At 34.3% G+C, this 24,590-nt stretch overlaps 1 long non-coding RNA gene and 1 pseudogene across 1 annotated transcript; both read right to left on the bottom strand.

Annotated features, from left to right (window-relative positions):
- Nucleotides 1-839: 839 nt before the first annotated feature.
- LOC113702686 (putative pentatricopeptide repeat-containing protein At5g37570) lies at nt 840-13,087 on the bottom strand (annotated as a pseudogene).
- A 3,904-nt stretch (nt 13,088-16,991) lies between these two features.
- On the bottom strand, nt 16,992-20,595 carry LOC113689181 (uncharacterized). Its single transcript, XR_003448172.2, has 5 exons — nt 20,457-20,595; nt 20,037-20,111; nt 19,172-19,226; nt 18,308-18,363; nt 16,992-17,192 (listed from the first exon to the last, which is right to left on the bottom strand). It is a non-coding gene; the product is annotated as an uncharacterized lncRNA (long non-coding RNA).
- Nucleotides 20,596-24,590: the final 3,995 nt, after the last annotated feature.

The raw sequence follows: 24,590 nt of genomic DNA, 5'->3' as shown, positions 1-24,590 counted from the left end.
GAAATATGAATCCATTAAATTATTGAATTGTTAATTATTAAATCTAATATATTTGAATGTATATCACATTCAGTGATAAAGAGAATAGTTTATTACTTAATTTTAAGAGCAAGTTTTGTCTAGAAAATTTAATACCACTTAATTAATTCAGATATTTAATTTTAGATTGTCGAATAGTCGAATATATTAAAATTTGAATCCATTAAGTTTAAATGGTAGATTGAATTATTAAACAGGACCTAAGTATTAACAAATTTGTTATCTTTGCTTTCTTCTCAATCTTTACACTTCGGGTTTGCGTGTATTAATCTTTTTTTTTTTTGATATGATAGATTATCCTACATTAGGAGGAGGGGGAGAACCTTAAAAGGTCCAAAAATAACTTGGAAGGGACTGAACCACCACCAAACCAGATGATCGCTGCTTCAATTTTCGCTCTTTTTTCTTTGATGATGGCACCAACTGTGGTGGCTAACATCAATTTTCTGCGATTAACACGAACTAGAGGATCCTTAATTCACACTACCACAAAATAAAATGAACTTTTATCCATAGCTAGTATTCTACATGAGTTCTATTCTGGGCAAAGCTAATATACTAAATTTCCCATCGTAGAGAACACTAGTGCCAGATTAACTAGCGGATTGTGATACATTTAACAGTACAATATTATCAATTATTTCCTGACTTTCATTGTTTAAGATTCATGAGAAATTTACCTCCAGTTCAATCCTTTTCCAATTTACCCAACTATCCAGAGTTAACAGATTCAGAAGTAGAACTCAGCCACCAAAAATAAAAAATAAATTAAAGAAAGCCATTCATGTCCAATTAACAAATGGCATCAAGGGTGGAATCGCATTGATTTTAGGTGGACTGCCTAAAAGCAATTCGTACCAAAAAATTCTGTTCATAACAATTCCATACATAATTTATAAAGTCGTTACCCTGATATCACAAGGAATGCTACTCCTTGATTTTATAAATTCTCGTCCAACATATAATTACGCACTAAAATCTACTCATCATTCCTTGAATTTGCAGCAGGAAACACAAAAGGATATTTCCTGTTCAAATTTTCAGTATAGCAAAAAAGACGAGTACTTTATTGTTTCATATGTAGATTCTAAATCTCTGTGGATGCATGTAACGCCAGTCAGAGAGGCTTGGTACATATAGGGGTTTGGAAAACATATTTTCAATAGGCACTGCTACCAACTCTCGATGTTCCTCATCATGTTTCGGGCGATATTCAAAGTGCAGCAGAAGGGTCCAAAAAGTTCTTCTCCTTCAAGCTTTCAACTGTTTCCTTGATGCTTTGCTCAAGGGGAATGAATTCAAGACCTAAGCTTTTTGCCTTCTCCTTGGAAACCTGGTACGTCGGCACAAATGGCTTGTCATCAGCGCACCTACAAAGGTTATTCACCAAAAAACATCAAAGGCTTGATAAAAATAATAAATAGTGTTGAATTGGGGCAATAGTCAAGTAAAAGTTCGCTCATAGAAGTGATGTTTTTTACTTCCTCATCAGTCTTTGATGAGCCAAATTAAATGAACAGCAGGTGATGGACAGGAAAATTCATTGCCATTAGTACAGAATATGTACTGCTGTAAGCATAATGCTTGAATAAAGGTTAACGATACTCACACACCCTTTTTAGCTTGCACACCCCTTCTACATTCTCTAGGCTATATTGAAAGGCATAGTAGCCAAAATACATAGTAGGGGATGCACAAGATGTTAAAAAGGGTGCGTGAATCTCATTAACCTTAAAGGAATTACTACAAGGCATGACATCTTCATGTACAAATCATATGAAGAATGTTTATCCACTCAATGCAACATCAAATAAAGCACTAAAGGAATAAAATGCAGTAAAATTTTGCTCAACTTCACATATTATGTATATATCTCACCATTTAGACATGATTCCAAGTAAGGTACGGTCACAAGGGTAAAAAATCTGATTGCAATGAAGAAAGGTCAAAACTTGCACATCAACAATTTAAACTGACCATCCATCATGTCTTTTGCCACCTCAAAAATTTCCCTGATGTTCAATAACACATCTATCTGCTATCCTACCAAATCAGGTCGCCAGGCATAGACGCTTTTCTTGGTTCAACAATTAGTAGAAAACCAGTATACTAGCTTAGTGCATATGCAGATTGGTGTTCAAGGAATTCTGAATATTTGTGAATAACTAATGCATGCTCTTACCACGAGTGGGCAAAAACTATAATGATGTCATGGTAGTCATGTACACATTATCAATTCACAGGACTTCTAGTAAGAATCTATCTAGACTAGAAGTCTTCATGAAAGGCAAAGTATTGAGCTGATTTCATCGTATTGATTTGGGAATGAATATGCACATTTAAGACAGAAAAGCCACAAGTTTGGGGAGAAGATCGCGCCAATAAAGAACAGGTCTCAGGAGTTAAGCAAGAGGAAATTTTAGAATGCAACCTACATCAGAGTAGGTTATCAAACAGCCAATTGCAAGCTAAATGAAAATTCCAACACGATCATGTGACCTGATATGCTCAATCCAAAAGATTTTCTAATATCTGAAAGACATATCCGTAGAGCGAAGGTTCCAAGAACTAAACCAGAAATACGAGGATTAGATTTCTCAGTTGAAGTACTTAATAAATTGACTATCTAGTTACTGTTAACTTTCCTGAACGTTCTGAAACTGAATTCGATTTCAAATAGCAAAAGCTTCAAAAACTTGTCAATTCAACATACAGAACCCTTGACAAGAACTTCCAAAACACAATTGGCGGTAAGTTCAGGTATTTAAGCTTTTATGAAACACTGAACTTATCCAGATAATGCAAACAATGTTAATTGAAATACTTATCCACGGAAAAAGTTTCCTAAAATATATTCTGCCATTAGTTGCAGACACCAGATGTATCACAGTTAGGAGTCCCAAACATGATTTATGCAAGGGGCCAAATCATGAAAGGCATAATAGATCCTGACAGAAAAATCTGAGACGCACATGGACATGCACGAAATTTCCAAATATAATCCTATGTCACAAATGTAAATCTCTAAATGCACAGTCAAATCTAAATTACAGAGCTTGAACTTACTTTTCTGGAAGTTTTGAGGAAGGATAAATTTCACGCAAGATCTTCACAACTTCAGAGTAGTGTACCACTCTTTCAACCAGGCAGTATCTTCCACTAGCAGATGGATTTTCAAAAGCTATAGCATATGTGCATTAGCAACATCTTTGACATCAACCCAGCCCATAGAAGAATTTGGAAATGTTTCTGCACCTGCATTCAGCGTAGAAGAAAACAATCAACAAAACAGACTGATAAATTAAAAAAACTAAAGGAAGAAAGAAAATTACATGAAGTATTCAATGACAGTCAATACATGAATCAGTCTAAGATTAGAATGCACAGAATATCAATCACACAAAAGAAATGTTTCATATCACCATCTCTTCTCTCTCTACAAATGAACATAATCAAGCAAAGAGAAAAATAGAAGGAAAAACATTTGCTCAAAGCATACCCATGTCTATACTGATTACTTAATATTTCATGTATTTCAATACTTGATTAAGAAAGCATCAGGAATTCTAAACAATGTAAAACATCATTACAAGGCAATTGTAAAACATCCCTTCAAGAAAACTAGCCAATTGAAACAAACTTTTTCAAGAAACAAAAAAGAACCAAAATTTTTCAACCAGAAAAGCAACAACAAATAAAGATCAACAAAATGAGCATATACACAGACATATATCATTTTAGAAACACCTTCTGCTGCGCACAAAAACATATTAGATTCTAGTTAACCTCCAAATGACCATGACATCTACCTTGGGAAACTCGACTTCATGAGAGAAGCAGAAAGCTCATGAAAGGCTTTGCAATATAGCAAAACTCCATATCACATTAATCTTAAGTACATAAGTAGGCCACCTCAAGGGTGCTTTGGCCCTTTACATAAATTCTCAAGCTCATTTCAATTGAATCAGAGATTTAGAAGTTCTATCTTGATTAAAATTGTCCCCACACTCTCATATATATCTAAGGCACTCCTTGTAGTTAGCTAACTAGTTGCTGGTATGGTAAACTTTCACAGCATGGGATACATAAAACTCTACTAGGCCATAGAATGCTCAACCAATATTATCAAAAGTACTCCGCTACTATTAATTAATTATTATCCAGAATGTTACCATCACCTCTTTATTTTTTATGTGTTTTAATTTTTTTTATTCAACTTAGACTCAAATGTAAGAAAATATGTTTTCTAGGCTGTAGATATGAGTAAGTATAGGCAGAGAAAGTAAAGATAAGTTATACGGCTAAGTTAAAAACTCAGAAAAAAAAAAAGGAAAAGAGAAAGAAGAAGAAGAAGAAGAAGAACAAAAAAGTCAGTTTCTATGTTCTGAGAACATCTGTATCTGCATTATTTTCACCACCATCTGCAAAGTGGCATCATTAGCACCATAAAGGTCAGCTTTAAAGCCTTTTTCCAATCCACTCACTTGCCCTTAAAAGCATAATCAAGGAATAAAAGATCAAAAGATGACCAACAGAATATCATACACATCTGTAACACCAAAAAATAAATAAGCACTGATCCAACAAAAAGAACATATACCAAGAAATTAATTGAGTTCATAATTTTATGATGTCCATACCGTTTATTAAATTCAAAATTGCAGCAGCACTGGTGTTAAGTGTTGGCTGTAACAGAGGCCCAATCACCATAGCTGGGTTTATCGTTACCATGTCTAAACCTTTCTCTTTTACAAACTTCCAGGCAGCATCCTCAGCCAATGTCTTTGAGAGAACATACCATAACTGGAAGAAAATAATAAGAAAAAATACCGGCATCAAATATAATGTTTAGTATGAATATTAAATCACACCAAAAGCCATGTTAACTACTTGGACTGTCTAGCTAACAGTTACTCGATTATATGTCTCTATCAATTTAGGAGGCATCATGAGCAAATTGTCTTCAAATCTCATGAAAATTTTAACTTGGGTTTCTCTGATGAGTTTGTGCAGCACAGAGAACTGGTACTTGTCTAAAATGCTTTAACAGGCCAGTGGTAAAAGATGCTATTCTGGTATAGTATTTGGACATGAAAACAAAATTACAACAGTTACTAAATGGTAATGGAAGATAACCAAGTAATTATCTAAGACTAATTCATTAATCAATAAAAGCATATCATTAGACATACAAAAAATTTCTTCCTTTACATCTTGCCTGAATATTACAATACCATGCAGACACAAATGGGACAAAATGAGTGCACCAATTAAAGCTCCATTCAAGCAAACATAGACTTGTCTGACAAGACAATATAACATGACTATAGCCAAAGCCAAGGTGAGGCATTCAGCTGTAATCTAGTTTCCAAGTTCCATTCTATGAAACCCAGAATCCAGAAGATGAGCGCTTTCTCTCCTTTCTTACATAAATTTTGTGGAACGCTTATCGGAGTACTTCAATTGAAAAATTGTAATATTGAGCTTCTGGCATCACATAGTATTAGTCTGGCAACCATACAAGGACAGAAATTTCAGGTAGTTAATAATCTGGGACACAAGTCCTTCAATCAGGAAAAGGTTCCTTTCAACTAAAAGTTCTAAAATTTATGTAGACACTTTAGCCATGGGTTCAATGTCAACATGCATCAAGAAGCTATTTTGATACAAAGTGCATGTTGTTAGAATTAATAAGGGTATTTAGGCCAATAAGTAAATCTGTCTCTTCCTAGGGATCTGAATGATAAGTTATCACAGCTCTTCTATTTTTGCTGTTCCCCCCTTTTCTCCCTTCTACTTCTTTCACAATTCTCTATTACTTTCCTGGTATCAGAGCTAAAGATGACAAAACAGTAGATTTACCTTGTTGGGCATAGTAAACAATAACTTCTTGTTCTGATACAGAGAAATATAGGAGAATGATTCGAAGGGTTGAACTAGACAATTATTTCATGGAAACAGGTACCTTTTTTAATGCTTTATACCAGTATTGACTAAAGCAGAGGCAAAATTAAGATGCTTTATACCAGCATTCATTGGTTTTTCTTCCTCTTTTTTATGACAGGTACCCTTTCCTATTGGAATTATCAAACCACCAGTAGAGATGATTGCTTTTTTATTTAAGGATGACAACTCTGGAGGAGATCCAGAAAAAATATGGGAAACATCGTCCATTTCAATCCTATTCCTGTTAGCCATCAGACAGAAAAAGCATCTGATCTGGCAAACTAAATTTGGAACACTTTTTGGGAAATGACATTTATAGTACAATCCAATAACTATAACAACAGCAAAAACTAGGCCACTAGGAAAGATAATAATAAGAATTCCACACACAAAACGAGTTCTGAACTCTCTTCCTATACAAACGTGAACCTTAAGCTCCCAAGCAGTGGGACGAACACAGGGCTCTGACTGTGTGCCTGTTTCTCAATTGCATTTACATCAAAGAAGGTTCCCCCAAAAGAGGTTCCTTAAGTTAGTCAGTGTTCATACGCAGAGAGATAGAGAGAGAGAGAGGCCACCTCAAATATCTAAAACTTCTCGTTGATGATATTCAAGACATAGTGGAAGCAGCTAGAAGAGAGCAGTAAAAGTAATTTTCAATTACTTATCCATAACTAGGACACTAAAGTAGGGCAAATGACCCTACCATAATGAGCTCAAAATCACAATGATGGAAAATCTAAACAGAATTGAATAAGGAACATGTATACAACTGGATGCTAAGGGTTATATAGATTTACTTATTTCAGGGTCTGGTTGTAAAATTTACAGCTTTAGATACTTAAAAATTTGCTATAACCTAGGGAATCTGAAAATCCTTTTTGGGTTTCCTCCAGAAATTTCACCTTTTGGCTTTTCACTAGCTCAGCCTAAGTTACGTGTCTGGGAGTTTTGATATCTTTTAGTTCATTTGTAGCTTACACGGTTCAGTTCTTCCTGTCAACAGATTTTTCTGGTTCTAGACTGCCATCATACTCTGCTCAGTTTTCAGTAAAATCTTTAATTAATAGTAGTTTATAGTGTGCCCAAGCTTAATATCATCCAATCGCCTATCCTTTGGAGGGCAGAAAGAACACCCGACATAGAACTGAAGAAATTTTCCTCCATCATTTTTTATTGGCCATGTACCTTTTACACGGTTCAAGAAAACAGCCTGCCATAACAGGTGAAATATCACCAATTACCAAATTCCTTGAAATATCCATTTTTTGCTTTCACGTGTGTGCTTTGTCTCGAGACTTTTAATTCCGAGGTTTATACAAAAGTCACAGATATTAATGCATTAACTAGATGTCCAGTTAACTACACCTCCAGTTAAAATGGACAATTGCAAACAGGATGGAGTAATTATCCTGAAACCTTGACAAATGAATATTGTGGCACCAGCCTTAAATGTCTTAAGGTAAGAATCCATCAGATGTCATGAAAACACGGCCTTTTATCAATGGTTGTTAAAAGGTTTAAAAAGTATCTGATTTAAAGCAAATAGACTCTCCAATGCTGAAAGCGCCCTACATCTCAACTTCTCATATAACAGAAATAAAGAAACCACACAAGCAGAATTGTTTCAGTTGATGCATATTTGAATATTTTTCAGTGGCATTATGATGTGATACATGTAAGCCTATTTTAGTGACATGCACTTTATCTACAGAGAGTTTATGAGCATTTGCTACTCAAGTATCTTATATTCTGAGCCATATCTATAGTTTAGGCCAACAGGAAAGTAAAACAAAAGCTTATGGAACACAGTGCAATGGTGTTTGCTATACATGACAGCAGACATGCCAGTATATCAAGAGTAATTGTTTAAGTTCATGCAAGAGAAAGTGACATTTACAGACCTTCGTTTGCTTGCAAAATTCAGGAAGAGACCACCAAGTCTCATCAACCACCACGTCTGGAGTACGAGGCTTGCCGTTGAAGGCAACTGCAGCTATAGAGGATGTTAAAACCACTCTTTTAACAGATGGAGATTTTGCACATGATCCCAGAACATTAAGAGTCCCTTTTAGAGCAGGATCAATCAATTCAGCCTGTCAACAAAGAATTCCTTATGGTGACTCACAGCCATAACAAATCACTCACCTTGCTAAGATTAAGTAATAGAAAACCCATTAGCAGATACATTTAAATTAAAAAAAAAAAACTAACTTCAATTTCAAGGAATAGTGCTAATTTGATACTTAATTCATTAACCATGCAATAAGTCAAGAGGACAAAAGGCTCATTAACCATGCAATAAGTCAAGAGGACAAAAGGCTCAACAGTAAGTGAGGCTCCTTTAGCAAATATACCCTGCTTCTATCAGGGTTTAAGAAAGATTTGCACCAGTTAAAACACAAAGATGCATGCTACACACATAAACACAAATAACTACAGCATACACCAACCCTTTGACACCACACTTACTAAATACCCTATAGTAAATTTTGTTTTATAACAGCCTGCAGACCAAGCGTCTACAACCACCAACAAAGCAGACATCCCATTATCAAGCTTAATACCTGCCATTTTCATCCATAAGAGGAAACAAAAAAAATTTCCACAAAAACAACAAAGCTAGCTACAAGCAGAAGATAGTAATAATTTCTTTAGGTGACAAGTATAATTTGCTATCATTGATCCGTCCTTCATGCTTTGTGAAAGAAAAGAACAGATGGATGTACCAGTTTGGAGTTCTCATTTCTTGTTTCTGCAGATGGAGCACATCTCTCATGTTTTCAGCCAATGCATTTTGAGCAATCTCAAAAGCTTGTCTACAGAATTTTGATTGATTCAGCTTGAGGCAAACCTCCAGCCGATTCTGAAATGCAGCCAATTCTTGAAAATGGAAATCCAAGATTAACAAAATCAAAACCTTGATGAATGCATTTCTGAGGAAGTGGTCTACCTTCCAGAAACCTGTTGGCCATGCATTCCATGCTTTCTTGGGTTTTACATCCATCAGCTCATAATTTCATATTAACATCAGAGTATCAAGGCTTCCCACCATGAATTAAAGCAAAAATGATTAAGAAACAATAGTAAAGAATGTTAACTCCAGGTCACTAAATGCAATGGCAGCCATAACGGTAGTCAGCTGCATTTACTTTGCATATTTGACATTATCTAAAACTTCATAAAGCTAAATGAGCAACCCTCACAGATTGACAAGATTGCCTGCTCAGATTAATCATGTCAGAAAACATAACCTACTCAATATTCACAAATTGTATGTCCCTTCCTGATCAGAGTGTTAATATCCAAACTCCCAGCAGAACAAACCTCAGATGTCCTCAAAATTGATATTTTGAATCCTAGCAGCCAGCAATTTTAAATTCAGTATTGAGCTTCTGAGGGCATCTAATGAATGAAGAACTCAGTCCCAAGCTTCTTTCTAGAAAAGCTAATGTCTTTATACCAAGATTTTATACTTCATACTCAACTACAACTGGCTATCTTCCTCGATATTGAGCTTCTGCTGGTGTCTGATGATTAAAGACCTTAGTCCCAGTCTTTTTTGTGGAAAAAGTAACTTCAATAAACCAAGATTTTCTACTTCATATCCAACTACAACCGGGAATTTTCTTGAGTCCTTTCTCCCTAATTTTGAGCCTCAAAAGTGAAACATCCAACCATTTATTTGCAGCAGCATAGATGTCTGATAACAACACATAATTCCCAGCATTTAAGGGCTCAAGCTCAATTAGTCTACATGCTACCTCCTCCCCCAATTCAAGGTCACAATGAAGCTTGCAAGCGCCAAGAAGTGCACCCCAAGCACCAGCATGAGGCTTTACGGGCATTGACTTAAGAATGTCGTAAGCATCTTTAAGCTTTCCTGATCGACCAAGAAGGTCAATGAGGCATGCATACTGATCCGGAGAAGGCTCAAGAGAGAATTCATTAACCATAGAGTCAAAATAATGGCAACCTTCCTTAATGAGACCAGCATGACTGCAAGCTGTTAGAATTACCGTAAAGGCTGTAGTATCAGGCACAAGTCCTTCCTTTAGCATCCTTTCAAACAGTGCCACAGCCTGTGGACCACTCCCATGAATGGATAGACCCTGTATCATTGAGCAGTATGAGATCACATCATGCGTGGGCATTTGCTCAAACAAGGTTGATGCTCTATCCATGTTCCCACATTTGGCATTCATATCTATGAGAGCTGCAGCAACTTGAACACGCTTGAGATCAAATGAGCTTTGATGCATATAAGAATCAATTATTTTTGCTAATTCCAAACAACCCAATTGGGAACAAGCAGACATCAAGCTCACCATAGTGAACTCATCCGATTTGACGCTCCTACACTGCATCCTGTAAAACATCTGTATCGCCTCGCTGGGCTGTCCATTCTGGGCATACCCGGATATCAAGGCAGACCAGGATACAATATCTTTTTCATCTGATTGCTCGAATAACATTCTTGCAGACACCATGTCACCGGCCTTGGCATACCCATTAATCATAGTGGTATAGGAAATTGCATTCTTCACGGGCATCTCATTGAATAATTCCCTAGCACTCCTCAAATCACTGAATTTAACAAAGCCACTAATCATCGCATTCCAGGATGCTAAATTCCTATTAGTCATTTCATCAAACAAGTTCTTCGCCTCCAATGCCTCTCCGACATTCAGATAGCCAACAAGCATAGCCGTCCAAGAGACTTCGTTTCTAACGGGCATAATATCAAACATCTTCCGGGAGCACTCGATCTCCTTGCACTTGCCATAGAAGTCAACTAAGCTGGAACCCACGTACACATCAGTTTCAATACCACACCTTACTATTGACCCGTGGAGAATCCGCCCTTCCCTCAATGCCAAAACATTAGCACACTTGTTGATCAACGGCGGGAAAGTATACTTATCCGGGCTTGCATTCGTAGACTTTTTCATCCGATTGAAAAGCGAAAATGAATTGACCAAAGAGGAATGTCTACAGTAGCCCTTGAGCAGGGTGTTCCAAAGATAAATATTGGGCTGAATGGCGCGTTCGAAAACAGCGGTAGGGTAGGAGAGGTCAGAAGAGAGAGCGATGCAGAGGGACAGAAATTGGGTAATCAAAAAGGGATCCTGCTCGCAGCCCTTGTGGATGATGTGAGGGTGGACTTGCTCTAAGCTTCGGATGGTCTTGCACCGTTTTAAAAGTGATAAGATTGATGCCGTATAAGCAGATGATAATGTTGATGGTAAGGGGTCGAGACAAGCGGATGAGTATCGGCGGATCAAATTCATATGAGCATCGGTTGTGACTTTGTGAATCATAGTGGCGGAACAGCCGAGCAGACAGTGCTGGAGCTGCAGTGTCAGGATCCTGATGGACCAGTTTTGGAATTGGGAGGGAAATTAGAAAAGTAGAAGAAGAAGATTCAGAGAATTGCAATGTTTTAAAACCCGGACCGTCAATTGAACCTGTGAAGTGAAAGGGTCGAGGTTCAACCGGTCGGACCGGTTCAACCCCAGTTCAATAAATAAATAAACAAATAAATATATATATATATATATAGACACACACCTATGCACAGAACAAGATATAAATGCTAAACCACAATTAACATAAGAGCAATATCAAACAATTAACACACACAATTAACATAGTTATCAAACTTAAGACTATTCGTTTGTGGTTTTTACTCCTGCTATGCAACCGAAGTAAATATCTTCTGTTTGTAGTTTTGTTCTTGATAATCTACACACGTATTGAAAATACTCCTATTTACTTGTTTGTCCTTGAAAGAATTTTTGACAATTTTCTCAAAGATAAGCTAAAAAAGAAAGCAAATAGCCATATGTCCCATGTTTCTTTAGTTTAAGACTTGCATCCGTTTTTGGGTGTGTTGGCTTCAAATGACATCAGAAAAAGGATACCCCTTTTTGAAAAAACTAGCAGAAGAACACCGTGCGCAATTAAAGTGATGCCCACAATGAGTTGATATTCATGTAATTTATGGATTTTTTTGTTTGTATAATTAGGGGTGCAAACGAGCCGAACCGAATCAAACATTGAACTTATCGAGTCAGGCTTGATTACTGTACACTCGAGCTCGAGAAAATTGAGCTCGAGCTCGACTCGAATAAGTAAGAAGCTGGCTCAAGTTCGACTCAATAAGGCTTGATTTACTCAACTCGACAAGAGCTCAAATTGGCTCGAAAATTTCTGTCACTAAGCACATAATTTTTAAACGCAATCCATCCAGCTTGCATTTTCTAACAGGACAGGCTAAAAATTACCCCAGAATGAGAAAATAAAAAGTGAACAATCAAAAACTACAAACCAAAAATATTTCAATCAAACAGAAGGTATATTCCATGAAAATGTATGTAAGAAGTTAAGAAAAGAAACCCAATATTCTTACCAATCTTCAAAAAACAGTCCCTAATAATAATAACAGATCCAAATTCAAAAAAAAAAGGAGAAAAAAGTACATTGACAGAAAGCCTTCTTCCAATCAATAATCAGTACAATCTCAATTCACCGATCATGATATAGAAAACAATTCAATACATGCGAAAGTCCAAATAAATTCTAAATAAATTGAGAGAAATTGGGGACCGAAATGGGAAAGAAGAGGCGATCTAATTCTAACGAAAGCTCTGTCGCCATTAACAGGAAAGAGGAAATTAATAAGGGAAGAAGAGAAAGGGCAACCCGTTCGCTTTGCCTGTTCGCGAGGCCCTCCACCAATAGAGCTGATGAAATGGGCGTTGGAGAGGGCGGCCGTGGTGGGAGTCGGAGATTGTTCGCTTTGCCTACCGTAGCTTCTAACTGGGAGTCGGAGAGAAATGGTGGCAGTGGTGGTGGCAGAAGTGGCCAACAAACTGGGAGTCGGAAAGAAAGGGCTCTTCAATTGAAGGCCGGCAGTGGTGGTGGCAGAAGTGGCTTGAGCCTTGAAGACAGTGGTAGCGGCGGCTACGGCTTGCTTTTGATTTGGGGAAAGAAGAATGCCGACAACAGAACAGCCGAGTGGGAAGAAGGAGCTGTGTTTGTGACTTTGGGTCCACCGTCCTCCACTGTCTTGGTCCTTGGAGAAATTTTGTTATCTAGTTTCTAATTAGTAATTAGTTATATAAGTAGAGATATTTATGTAATTTCCTACTGCTCGTGAGCCGCTCGGACTTTCATACACATGACTCGAACTCGACCCGTGTTATAAACGAGCTGCTCGAGCTCGACTCGAACGTTGACCGAGCTGCTCGCGAGCGGCTCACGAGCAGATCGATTCGTTTGTACCCCTATGTATAATGAATGCAACTAAGGTGATATAATTATTAAATATATAATAAATAGGGTTTCAAATCTTTAGGGCTAATACATGGAACTACGGCGGTATAGTGCTATAGTGTCATAATAAAAAAGAGTGAATGGCATAGTAATGGATAAGAAGGAGTTTCATTAAAAAGGATGCAAATTTCATCTGTGCGGATATTATTTTTTGGATGGAGATACTTATTAAATCATTTGTTGAAATGAGGTATAAAAATTGGATTAGTTATTTTGTAATATATATTTGGATTTACTAATATGCGTATTTGGTTATGCCTATATGTATATTGTGTGGGTCAGAATAATTGGATATTTGATTTATATTTAATTTCTAAATTTTGTTTGAAAGAACTATAAGGGAAGAACTAAATTTACACACTTATATACTAAATCCACATTCTATCGGCTTATTATATAAAGACTTTTTAAAGTATTTAATTAGTTGTTCACATAACAGAAAGAAGAATAGTATTATGTTTTCTTGCATCGGGATACTCAGTTCTAGGGGTGAGCATTCGGTGCATATTCGGTAATTCGGTGCACTGAATTCGGTGAATTCGGTTATTCTATCTGTAAAATTTTAAACCGTTTTCAATTCCGAATTGGGTATAACCGAATTCATTCCAAAACCGATTTCAAATTTGAAAACGGTAATGAATTCGGTTAAACCGAATTCATCTATTTAAAAAATAAAAAAAAAAAGCCTGTTATCAGCTTAAGTTTGCAACGCTGCTTCCGTACAATTTACAGGCTATGAGGCTAATTGCAAACTAATTCTAATTGCAAACTTACAGGCTACAAGCCTACAACACCAATTCAAAGGAAATCAACATCCAAATTATTACACACACATTACAAATGCCAAAATCCATCAAATACAAATCTGGAGTACCAAGTACCAACTGCCAATAGACAATACAACGACAAGTTCTTCAAAGTAACACTAACAGACATTTTTCAAGTTCACATTTCACAAGTCACAATGAACTGAATGCAGAAACCAGAAATCAGAAATCAAAATCTGAAAACTGACTGCAACATAATTTAGTTCCAGACTTCTATTATCTTTAAAGAGTGATTGAAGTTTCAGCACCTCCATTAGTCAAGCCTGCAACAAAACATAAAAATGAAATATAGTAGTTACTTTAAAACAATAGAGATGAATTAGTAGTTACTTTAAAGCAATATTAATTAGTAGTTACAATGAATTTATAATTTACACTGATTAATAATAAGTACTATTAGTTACAAACTTACAAATTACAATGACTAGTGATAACTTATATTAGTTACAAACTTATAATTTATTTCAAATCAAAATAAAAACTTATTTACTTACACATGTTATTGTGAAAGTCAATATACTAGTACATTGATTTGCAATTCATATGCATTCACTTACACTGCTAACTACTTAGCTGTCTTATCTATACTTAAAGTCTTAAGAATTAAGATTAGTGAATAGATAATATGAATTTTTAAGTTAAATATGTAGAGTGCACTAATACTTGCAAGTTAGAGATTACGCATTCAAATATTCAATAATTCAAACATGAATGATGTATCAAATTACCAATATCTAAATTTAATTACTAATTATGTTTATTGTTTAATATTTAGTATTATGCAATATGCATATATGACATATGTGTTAATTATTATCTAATTCTAGTCATGTTACTCATGTATAAAATAATAAGTATTATAGTTATCTTATATTGTTATGTATTACTATATATTTGTATTATTATAGTCATATAACAATTAACAAATACTAAAATAATAGATTGTACATTATTATATATTATTATTATTATAAGTACATGATATGATGATAAATTGATAATACCATATACTAATTATTATTAATAGCATTTACCTATATAATATAATAAAGTATTAGTAGTATATACTAATACTAAATAGCATTTATCTATATATTATATAATTTTATATGCCAATTTGGTAATTCGAATGCGGTAATGCGGTACCCGATTTCAATTACCGAATTGGAATGCGAAATCGGTTATTACCTAATTCATAATCTCATTACCTATTTCATACCATATTAGAATTCGGTGAATTTGGTACGTACCGAATTTGTACCAAATTACCAAATTCCCGATTTCAAATTACCGAATTGAATTTGAAATCGGTTATGAATTCGGTAAGAACCGAATATGCTCACCCCTACTCAGTTCATGCGCGCATCAATAGCTACTAATTAGTAACTACTTAAAAAAAAAAAAAAAAACTTTGGGTAAAAAAAGAGAATAAAAGAAGGGAAAAAAAGGGAAAGGATACTCTATTATAATAATAACATTATTATAAAAAAGCAACAACCTTGTAAAAAAAGAAAATATTGTAGTTTAAAAAAAAAAGAAATCGGCAAGTGTTTTTCTTTCCCTAGAAATACTTAATTTCTACAGCGTTATTTTTCATTAATTAGCTACTAATAAAGAAAAAGCGAAGAAACAACATAACAACACAATTTTATATTCTACTATAATAATAGTATTATTATTGTTGAAAAAAACGGCAACTTTGGGAAAATTACTGTAAGTGAAAAAATATCGTTAGTATAAAAAAATGTAAGCCTGGGATTTGAATTTAGGAAACTTAATTCCTGCAGCCTTATCAATAACTACTAATTAATAACAATTTATTAAACACAACAGCACTATTCCATAATCTACTATAGTAATATTATTATTAGTATAAAGAAACTGAAACCCTAGGAAAATAACAAATATTTTAAGTAAAAAAAAAGAAAAAAATTGGCATTGGATTCGACGTCAAGTTAGCTAATTTATGTGACATTATCAGCAAGTATTAAAAAAAAATAATAACCACTTAAAAAAAAAGAAGAAGGAAACAATGTGATGGAAAGAAAACACCAAATATTGTTAGTACAAAAAAAAAATAAAAAGTAAGCATGGCATTTGAATTCTGGAGAGTTAATTCCAGCAGCCTTATCAATAACTACTAATTAATAACTATTTATAAAAAATTGTTAGCTAAAAAAAAAAAGAGTAGACATGGGATTTGAATTTCAGAATGCTTAATTCCTAAGATTGAGTAAAAGAAAGGGAAAAAAAAAGGAAAGGAAATATAAAAATAGCAATCTTGGGATAAAAATTAAGGATGATGTTAGAACCAAACCTTATATTATATTATAAAAATTAAGGATGATGTTATCTAATAGTGTGATATATTGTTGAAACCAAAAACTTGATAATCCAAGAAACACATAATTCAGATGAAAATGATAGAACTCTCATAGAAAACAAATACAACAAAGGAATGATCAAATAAGTAAAGAGACCAATCAATCTTTAGGCCATTGTTGCTGCTCTCTATACATTTGCGTGAGCATTGTTTAATTATTTTACTTCTACCATGAATGACAAAGCCTTGACCGCAGATGTGCAGATACTTGGAGCCTGTTTCAAAAGATATATTTTGGATTTGTTACTAGGCAGATTGTTTACCATTAAGATTCTAGCTCTTTTTCCATTCGGTTTTACAACTTATTTTTTACCATTATTAAGTTCAAAAAGATTATAATTCCTTTTTCATTAGATTTTTTGACAATTTTATTTTTATTATTTTTTTTGGATTGTTATTGGATCACATATTTCTCATGTATTCATATATACATATAGTGCATCAAGAGATAAGTGATGTAGCGGTATATCATACTACTTGCTTTCATATCATAGTTACTATTTTTGAATTAACATCAATTTGAGTAACAATTGTTCTTTAACTGAGCGAATTTAAAAAATTGAAGCAGCTCGGGTTTTGTTAACCGCCTGTACCAGTGTGGATTTATCACCATCTTTGGTGCTTCTCTTTGTGCACCCTTCCATTGTCATGCTTGAAGGCTGGAAACAAAGGAAAAATGGAGACTTTAGGCAGGGATTCTCTTTAAGAATTGAGAAAATAAAAGACCCACAAAAGAAAGACAACTATAAATCACACTTAGCAACTATAATCTTCTCCACGTCACAATACAAGAGATTGAAAATTCCTGGAAAGTTCTAATATTTTGCCAACTTCATAAAAATCATAAAAGGCTTGCTGCCTAGAGAAAGGTCCTGTTTATCAAGTGATGCTAAAGCCAGCCAAAATCCTTTCAATTCAAAGAACTATGAAACAACATTAAAAAAATAAAATTAAAAAAAATTCCAGGTTTAGAAACATTATTATCAGCTGACCAGCTCAGTTAGATTATAACAAACGGTTTGAATAGATTCATTAGGCATCTCAAAAAACTGATGGACTTTCAAAAAAAGGTTCAACGGTCAAAAGGGTAAGAAGCATCCATTAATCAACCTAAACAGTACAATAATACAATCCCATAATTTACTGCAAAAATAAATGTTAGAGCTCTCTTGGAGCACCTGAGAGTGACAAATATCAGCAAAAAGTAGTATTATGTTATCTTCAGAAAATTCCATTAATCAACCTAAAAGGTACAATAATACAATCCCATAATTTACTGCAAAAATAAATGTTAGAACTCTCTTGGAGCACCTGAGTGACAAATATCAGCAAAAGGCAATATTATGTTATCTTCAGAAAATGACATCAAAAGTAATCTCCAAGTATCATAAATGTTCCCCAGCATAGAATAGACTATTCTTGGATGAGTTATACTATAATATACAGGTAAGACACAAGATGCAAGTATCTTAGGGAAGGAATTCCATTGACTTCTCAAGCATGCTACTCTTACTTATAGCAATCTGGTAATGCAAATATAGCTATTTTATTAGTTCCATTTTTCTATATGGTTAGACAGAATCAATAATCAGAGACTCATGGCACTTAAAAATAGGAGTTGCAAACATATTTTTTTAAGCTTGCACAGATTTTGTTTAATCAATCGCAAATTGCCAATGGTTTAAATGGATGTTCAAACATCTAGGCATTAACGCAAGGCAAATATTAAAACACTAAATAAGTAGATCATTTACCATGAATTAATTCCCGTTACCTGCCTAAAACAACTCTAACAATTTTAGTCCATCCATTGCCAAGTATATTCCATGCCTGCATACGATTTCTAAATTTCAGATTATCCCATCCAATAAGAAAAAATTTGACCATCCAAATTGAAACAATCAGATCAGTAAAATTATGCTAGTCCTTGTAATTTAGCGAAAATTGACATAGGGTTGAAAGCAATTGGTTAGCTTGTACAGTTCAGATTCATGAAATATATAACTAAGAAGTTTTACCAAGAGATTTATTGCATTTTGTACTACTAAACTGTACCATGAAAGCCAGCCAAAAGGTACGAAGAAGGGAAGAAAAAAGCTCCATTGACAATAAAAAAAACCTCTTGAATGGCAGGAAAGAAGAGAAGAAAAGCCATTTTGGTGGAGAACTAACTTTAATATAATTTATATTATATCCTCAAAATGTCATCCTATCAGATGCACAAGCCAATCCCCTCAGAACAAAATTAGCAAAATTTTAATGAAAAACTTGTACTCTAGCAAAAGAAAAATGAAAAGGCAAAATTTATGCAAAGACATGAGGAAAAGGCACTTAGAAACAATAATCTAAAATAATGGAAATCCTTGATGACTTACAATGCTTTGGTCATTTGTGGCTGGAAACCCAGCAACTAAATACACACAAAACTATCAAAAACAGATCCAACATTTAATGGCATAGAGATGCAAAGCAAATAAAGAAATCAGGCATTCTCCTTAATGAATAGAAAAGGAAGCTCATGAAAGAGCATCCAAGTAATGAATAACCAGGAAAATCACAATCAAAACTTGATTAAAAAATATAAAAAATCACAGTGCATTAAAGTAAACTTTTTATTAGTGAATGAAATAAAATATACCATATCTTAGAGCATTGCAGCAATGTTGAAGAGGAAAAAGCCCAACTTTCTCCACCTGCAATCACAAAAAAAAAGTAAATTTTAGATGAGTAAAAGGGGAAGAAAACAATGAAGAGAAAATCAAATATACAAAAAAAAAAAGTTCACAATGCATAAGCAGCGACTTTTGAACTATCGATAGATGATAACGATCATGATGTCTGCAAAACACGACACAGAAACTATTAGACACCCAATTTCCAAATTGAAAGTATCTAGGTTCTTAACCTTCCCCATTGGAGAAATTTATCAAATAACACAATCATCCACAATGTTAAAACAGTTAGGCAGATAAAATATTGAGAAATTTATCCGAATAATAAAAAATAATTGCACAGCAAAAACATAGTGAGGCAAACAAAAGATTAAACAGATTACACCAATTACTCCAACATCGTAACTCGTTAGATTCAGTTCCACTGCCAGCTTAACATAAACTTTCACATTATCAACTGAATTTCAGAAACATTCAATTGAACTTGCTCCAATCAATAAAGTGAAAAATTCATGCTTTTAAAATTTCAATTGCCCTGTTTCCCGTAACTACTACATCCAACCATCCAACCTAAGCAAAAATTTTCAGCTTTCAACACCCAATTTGATGACATCAACAATTAGTAATATAGGAAACATCTCTTTATAGTTATTGTAGAAATAGCTATGGAATTTGATTAAAACTTAAATCATAAAGAGGGAAAATGGGATAAGTAGGAGGCGTAGTAGTAAAAGTAAAGATTAAAAAACCCCAAGTTTTGGAGTTTCAAAAAAAAAGGGGACAAATCAAGGGCAAAAATAAATAGCACTGATATAAAAGACAAAGTATTACCTCTTCATGTGTTAATTCCACTGTCAAAGTTTATGAGCAGGAAGGCGGAAACACCCAAATGGATTTTGTGATTCACTGGCATATCATTAATATAACACATCATCAAAAATGAAAGATAAAGTAATAATACGGATTTCTTTTTACTTCTAGCCAAAACAAACGGAAAACATTAGACACAAAAAAATAAAAGAAACAAAATAAGGGTTTTCTAACAAAAAATAAAAGAGAAATATTCAATAACAATAAAATGGAACAAAATAAGAAAATTTCAACAAAAACAACCATGCAACAGTCAGAAACTAATGGGAAACAGGAGATGAATCTGAGGAAGAAGAGTACAATGGGGAACAGAGGTCTTCTAGAAGTGCAAAAAAAATTTAAAAAAAATTTAATGCAAATCTGCAAAGAAAAAAAGATTACCTTATTAGTCTTGCTGCTTGAGGAAGAGGAAGATGACAGAGGAAAAGAAAAAGAGAGAGAATGACAGAAAAAGGAAGAAATGAAAAGAGAACCAGAAGAGACTGAGGGGGAAGAGAGAGATAAAAGCACATGGTTTCTAGCACATGTTTTCCAGCACAGGGTTTCAGGTGGTTTGGAAAATAAAAGGGAACGAAACCGGTACAAGAATTCCAGGACCAACAAGTCAACAACCACGGTGCACGTGATTTCCACATGAAGAAGGATGAAAGACCAACAACAAATTCCACCACCCATTCCCACTTTATATATAAGTTCTTTATAGTACAATACTACAAAGTTAAAAAATTGCAGGCCATACTCAATGCTGTATGTTGTTGATGTGCAAGGAGGCACCATGAACTTAACCAACCTTAATGCTGAAGTTTATTTTCATGACCAACCTTAATGCTGAAGTTTATTTTCATCTGTCATGTTAATGAAGGCAGGACAGCTATTGATCTAATATTAGAAGGAGAAAAGGGAACTCTACACTTGTTTGCACCACCAAAAAACAAATAGAAGTTGAAGTTCAGATGGCTCATAGTAGTTCAGTAGCAAAATGGTACTTGAATTCATTTATAATCCTAAATTTCAAGGCGAGTCATAATTCCAATCAGGTCAAGCGGAGTTAAACATATGACAGGCAAAATAACTACTTCATACTTTATTCATCAAGAATCAGCACAACACATCATAATGTATCATTTTAGGAATTCCAAAATAGGGCGTTGCGTGGATATATGAGCTTGGAAAAACCAACAATATGTTTATTCAGTAAGAATTGTCAGCCTAATACGGTCCTATTCTCTGCACAATAAAGGAAAACTAAGTGAGCAGAGTTGCAGAGAGTAACGGAATTTTCCAACAAGTATCCCTCTATAAGGTTTAGCAACTTCATTCTAGCTCCCTCTGCGGAATATTCTAGCTCGCTCTTAGGCAAAAAATTCTTATTTCGAAAGAAATTCTGCATCCAGGGTATAAAAGTTAAAATCCCCAAATTTAACTTCTACACATTTGGAAATTAGCAATTTAGTGGAAAATAAAAGAACTTTGTAAATCTGTTATGCAAGAATTGCTCTTCTTATCGTCAAAGCAACCAAAGCGTAATTCCAGAGATTAATGAACAACGAAAGGGAAAAAAAAGGGAAAAAAGATTAATGAACCTGGTATAAGCTTGAATTCCAGAGAGTTCGGAATAAGCGTGTGACGGCAAAAAACTTCAGGCTTCGGTGCTTCCTTTTTGCTGATTGCAGAGATGGCAAATAGAGAAGGCACTCGGCGCTCGGCAGGCAAGGCAAGGCAATTGCAGAGAGAGGAAGCGGACTGAAGTGAAGAGGCAATTTCGGCAATTGACTACAGCGGGCAAGGCAATTTAGGCAATTGCAGAGAGAGGAAGCGGACTGAAGTGAAGAGGAAGACTGAAGTGAAGATTAGGGTTCAGAGTCTTTAGACACTTTCGGTCAAAAATGGAAATTTTGTCAAATTTTACTCAAAAATTGGAAAACCACGGTTCACGGTTTGAGTCGGTTTAATGGTTTGAACGGTTTTTTAACGAGTTTGACCGGTTCTTGATCCAAGTCAACTTAAGTTATGAACCGGACCGGACACATGACCGGTTCGCGATCGAACAGATCGAACCGGCCGATCTGATCCGGGTTTAAAAACATTGGGTACAGTCGGTTAGTTCAGATACATTGTTGCTCATTGGTGCGCATCAATTTCCTTTGTCAATCATAAAAAGCAATTGGATTCTGACAACTGAAGTTGGTGGTGGGCCGCTAGAATCTCCAATGAACCAACAAGTTCCGTAGACAAAAGCTCATGTGTCATTTGAATATGACTTGAATTATTATATTTAATTATTATTATTAGTTTGCTTGTTAGTTGATTACATTTGATTTAAAAGATTACTATTACATCAATAGTTTATTACATTTAATTAGTGTTAATTTATTACATTTGATTAGTATTTGAATTAGTTTAATTAGCAATAATTTATTAATTAATAGTGTTATTAGTATTAATTGTATTATATCTGCCTGTTCAGTACAAGTACTATTTAGTACACGTTATTGCATCTTCTTGTTTAGGATTTACAAGTATTTAAGGTTTCTGTTGCTATTTAGTGCAAGTAGTTACTATTAATTATATTTAATATCTTCTTGTTTAGGATCGATTGATTGAATGTCATACGAGAAATAGTACCACCACAAAGCAATAATACAAGTACTATTTAGCAAATAGTAATAGTAACAGTAAAAGTAAACAGTACTAACAAAAATAACAGTAGTAAATATTAACCATAAAGAAAAGTCACGGTAATAATAATAATAAAGTAAATAGTAATATTACAAAAAAATGGTTAATAATAGAAAGGCAAATGGTGAATAGTAAAAGTAAATAGTAAAAGTAATTACTCAGTAATAGTAATAGTAAACAAAAAATTGTGATAAATGTTTCATTAATAAAAAAGTAGTAAGTAGTAGTAATTACTTAGTAATAGTAATACTAGGAATAGTGAATAAAAAATAGTAATAAGTATTTCATTAATGCTAATTAGGAATCATTAAATTATAACATAGTAAAAGCATAAGTTACTGTTAATTTTATGTTTAAGGACAAATTTGTGCTTGTCTAATTATTATGTTACTTATTACTAGTGAATAATAATTTGTGATTGTTTTATTATGGTTGTGATTAATTTAGTATAGTTAATGTAAATTCATGTTTGGAATCACGTAAGCGCTTGATTCTAAAATAAATAATATTCACAACATTAGGTAAAAAATGTCAACATACCTTGCATTGGTGATTCAGTTTTATTGGAGAGACAAAATAGTGGAGACCTGAGGATCACTTTCATATGATCCACTGAGGTGCAAAACGATATTAGTGAAAGATCAAATAGATTACTATGGGTTGGTTGATAGTATACACCTACATAAGACTAGATCAAACTGTGTTCAATTTGAATCTATGGTTTAGGAATTTAGTAGGCCAAGTACTATTGCGGAACTATGCTTGGATATGAAGAAGACATGGATATGATGTACCATATGAAAATGACATTACCTCACATAGCATGTGAGATATACATAGAGGTGAAGTCACAGTTCCAACATGACCACGATAATGTCAATGTTGGAAAACCTCATTTGTCCAAGGCGATCCCCAAGTGGAGTTAGACCATATGCTCCCAGCCATCTCTTATCGTGGTTGTATGCTAGTAAAATCGGAGTCCACATCCATGATAGATGATGATTGAAATCGTGGAAGGGTCATATAAGTCGAAAGCATGAGCGGGGCAGAAGTAACTGGGACAGTAGTTCTGGGGCAAAATTATCTTTAGTGCAAATCCACCTAACTTCCTCTCTATCGAATATACAGGAAAGCAAGGGTGTTGATGTAGATCCTGACACCGAACCGGAACCTGATGGCGATAACTCCGGCGATACTGATGACAAACATGATGGAGTCGGCCAACAAGAGTTCAAGCTTGGATGCGGCTAATGCTTTAATCTTAGCATGCATGTGGTATTTCAATAGATTTAAACAAGAAAATTTGGTGATTTTGGAAGAAAGTTAAAGAGTGTAAATTCTGAAAATTTTCACAGCCCTAGACCTGAAACTTGAAGCTGAGTTTTCATAGCTTATAGTTTTGAATTTTGGTATATCTTTGATACATTATTGCTTTAAATATGCTTTGCTTCATATATCTTAGGTTGTATGTTGAATTTCTTAGATTAAAAATGAGAAACGTGTGAGATTCATAAGAAAAGTGGGCTGATTCGTTTCACTGAAACTTGAATATAGTTTAGCTTTCTTTTCGCTATAATTGATGATTGGAAATTAGCATGCAAGTAGGAATTTTCTCCTAGGTTTTATACCAAATAAATAGATAAATAATTGTGGTATTTGTAACTTGTCTCAGGAGTGAGCAAGAGGGTGACCCCAAAGCCGAAGTGTGATTTTTCACTTAGCGTTAGTGTTCCTTATGTGCATTTATGATTAAATGTCTCTACTGGATTAGTACTTGTTGTTTACTTGTTTGCTTGGTGATTGTTGAAAAGTATTGATGGGAATTGTTAGATATAT

This window comes from Coffea arabica, chromosome 1e, assembly GCF_036785885.1.
Source record: "Coffea arabica cultivar ET-39 chromosome 1e, Coffea Arabica ET-39 HiFi, whole genome shotgun sequence".
Lineage (NCBI taxonomy): Eukaryota > Viridiplantae > Streptophyta > Magnoliopsida > Gentianales > Rubiaceae > Coffea > Coffea arabica.
The sequence above is the reverse complement of the archived record's forward strand: the minus strand, read 5'-3'. Positions and strand labels throughout refer to the sequence as shown.